This window comes from Lynx rufus, unplaced genomic scaffold (assembly GCF_022079265.1).
Source record: "Lynx rufus isolate CCGP_SWC_20201006 ecotype Redwood Valley unplaced genomic scaffold, mLynRuf1.p SCAF_6, whole genome shotgun sequence".
NCBI lineage: Eukaryota > Metazoa > Chordata > Mammalia > Carnivora > Felidae > Lynx > Lynx rufus.
The window spans coordinates 143,367,311-143,370,622 of NW_025814878.1; the positions used below are offsets into that span (position 1 = coordinate 143,367,311).

General features: G+C 49.1%; 1 non-coding gene across 1 annotated transcript; it reads right to left on the reverse strand.

Annotated features, from left to right (window-relative positions):
- Positions 1–2,500: 2,500 nt before the first annotated feature.
- TRNAM-CAU (transfer RNA methionine (anticodon CAU)) lies at positions 2,501–2,572 on the reverse strand. The gene has a single exon. It is a non-coding gene; the product is annotated as a tRNA-Met (tRNA).
- Between the last annotated feature and the right edge of the window lie 740 nt (positions 2,573–3,312).

Consider the following 3,312-nt stretch of genomic DNA (forward strand, 5'->3'; position numbering starts at 1 on the left):
GGCAGCTTCTAAACTGAGGCAAGGAGACGTCATTGGGATCTGCTGCAAATAGAGGATCACTCTGTGTTATCGCACGTCCCTCCTGGTACACGTTCACCTAACCATGACCTAGAAACAAAACTCAGCCCCCACTCCCAGTGAACTGCAGGAACAACGGTCTTGTCGCTCTGGGAGCTGTGGAGTGGAAGAGATGGAAACCATCCTCACTACTAAGAAGTCAAAGCCCCAGAGCGGGCCTCTGAGCGGACAGGCCTCCTAGATGCAGTTCCCGAGTAGTTCAGGGAGCCGCAAGCCGCAAACAGAGTTTGAGGTTTGTATTACTGATCTATTACTGGAACAATTCCACATTTAGTGGTTGAAACAATCAACAAGCACGTGTCTCCTGAGGTCTGCGGGTCGGAAGTTCAGGAGTGTCCTTTCTGGGTGGTTGCAGCTCACGGTCCCTCCTAAGGTTGCCGACAAGATGCCAGCTAGACCTCCAGCCATCTTACGGCGTGACTCTGGCAGGAGGGTCCCGTGCCAGACTCTCCCAAGGGTACTGGTCGGGGGACTCGCTTCCTCCCCACGTGGGCCTCTTCCTGGGGCTGCTCAGGACATGGCACCTGGCTTCCCCGAGAGCCACAACCACCTCTGTGTTTGGCCACAAAAGACCAACCCTGAAACGATGGTGTAGGAGCTATACAAGGGCAAGAATATTAAGAGGTAAAGATCATCGGGGTCATCTTAGAGGCTGCCTCCAGAGTCTGGCCTCTGGCCAGTGATCTACGACACTCGCTTATGCAAAACACACTCGCCAGGTCCCGAGAGGCCCCAGAGGTCCCAGAATTTAGCCTTTAAATCAAATCCATGGGTATGAAGTCCCTTGGGCACGGTACCTTGAACATACTCCTTCAGGTACAAAGAAAGGAACGTTGCGCCTCAAAGGAGAAAATACTCTCTTACTTGGAGGAGGCTTTGGACCTTTGACTCTAGAATTAAAAGTCTCTGGCTCTACCAAGCAAGCCCCATAGGCCCCCAGGAAGTAGCTTTTATTCATATACAGAAATGGTTTCAGCAAATATCGCTGCTATTGATGAGTATTGTAAATACGTTCTTGGACTCAGGGAAGACTGTTGAAGAAACGGGTTCAAGTCCATGGGACCAATTCACGGAGCAGAAGTGTATTCAGGTATCCTGAGCGCTACGCCGTAGTCACTGGTGAGCTGTTCTACGTTGTTTGTACCGTGTCTGAGAAGCCATTCCGGTTTACGTAGAAGGAAGTAGATAGCATCGACACAACAACCCTTGCTTATTGACATAGAGTTTGTAAGGGTGAGACTCAAAAGTGGAACCAACTGATTGTCTTTGGAATGTAGTTAGTAACACTTATCATGGTCACTGGTCTTCTCTGGATGACCAAGAAAAAACAAAACTAACGACAAAGTAGGAGAAGGGGAAAGCAATCAGTAGAGAGCAATGGTTGGAATTATTACGTTTTGCCAAATATTTATTGATGTAAAAAAAAAAAATGAAGCATCCAGGGAAGGGAATGTCCTGGCAAATGTGACCCTGCTTTGTGCCCTGAACTTCACTAGTTAGGGGACGATTTTACCTTCTAAACTATCTTTTGCCAATTCGGAACACCCTCATGTACTTTTTAAACAAATACCTAACGTTTTTCATCAGATATGCGTGAAGACTGTAATGACTGGCATATCGTAAACTTTTCACTGTTTTTTGAAGTCTGGCATCACACTCCTTTATCACATTAAATGGAATCTAAAAACCATAGTGATTGACTACCGGCCAAAATCCCTTTAAAAAATAGAAAAACATGCCCTTCTATGAAGGGAAATTTTACATTCGATTCTCTTTCTCCTTGAATGAGTTTATGCAGATTTTATGTATATTTATGTATGTTTTCTGTATATAAAAGATTTTTGCCTATAATGTATACATTATGCAGATTTTATGTATATAATGTATATTTCCTTAAAGTCCTCCTTTGCTCATGCTGTTACACTAGCCTGCACTAAATGTAAGTATAAATATCACAATCTGCAACTTTGCTGTTTGATAGGACCACACGTCTGTATCATAATGAATTCTTTTGGTTTGAGTTATATTTGCATTTATGCAATGCAATCAAAACATCACCGGTAGATGTTAGCACATTTGGAAATCCCTTTGCTGGAAGATATGGCGGAAGTAAATATGGAGTTTGTCACCTTCTCCATGAAATCTCGGAGCATATGTAAGACCACCTTAACTGAAGGATTATTTCCCATTGTTCTTTTGCTGGACACCCTGGATGGAAGGAATTTCACCCTTCCGGGAACTTGAGCTGGGTGGAAGTTTGAGAATTGCCTACTTGGAGAAGGCATGTTTTCAAAGGAAGTTGGGAACGAAGAATCCAGATTCGAGGAGGGTATGGAAGATCTGGAAACTGGCTTAGGTGTTTGGGCTCATTGTCTAATTTAGTAAAACTCTGCTGCACGAGGAGGCACGTGTAAAAGGCTCGTAGCAGAGGATGGTTTCGATCCATCGACCTCTGGGTTATGGGCCCAGCACGCTTCCGCTGCGCCACTCTGCTCCTCCCGTTTATCCCTCTGTTAATATGACAAACATCACCTTGTCGGAGCTGAGCTAGCTAGCTAGCTAGCTATTTTTTTCTATCTCCTTCCCTTGGAAAGGATTGTCACCCTCCTCTCCGCGTGTGGGAGATCCGCTCTCCCCCGACCAGGCGGCCAAGGGCTCCGACCTCCGGACCGCGCTTGTCCAACCAGCCCAAGAGTGTGCAAGCTCGGGATTCCCCGCCCCCCCCCCCCCCCCCCACCCCTTAACTCGATTTACTTTCCAGGAGCCGCTCTTCGCTCAGAGAGCCGCGGGGGAAAAGTGCGCTCGCTGAGCAACTGCGTGCGGCCTTTTCGGCGCGATCCGAGTCATCGCGATCCGAGTCGTCGCGGAGCGGACCCGCCGCCGTCAGAGGAGTCGTGCCACCGCCGCGCGGGCTTCCCCTCCAGAAGGCTCGCAGACCGTCGCGAGGAGCAAAAGGAGCTTTTCTGTCTGTGCTGCAAGGAAGCAGACTGTCCCGGGGACGGCGCGCCGGGAACAGAGGGGACCCACCCTGCGCGGTGCTCCCGGGCTTGCACGGGGGCCACAGTCTCCGCTGGATCCCGTCGGGAGCCGTTTTCACACGCACGCGCGCACTCAGACTCACACACGCACTCACACACGTGCATGCACTCACGCGCGCACTCACGCACTCACACGCGCACAGTCACACTCACACACGCCGTCGGAAATAAAAAACGAGACACCGATAGAGACAGG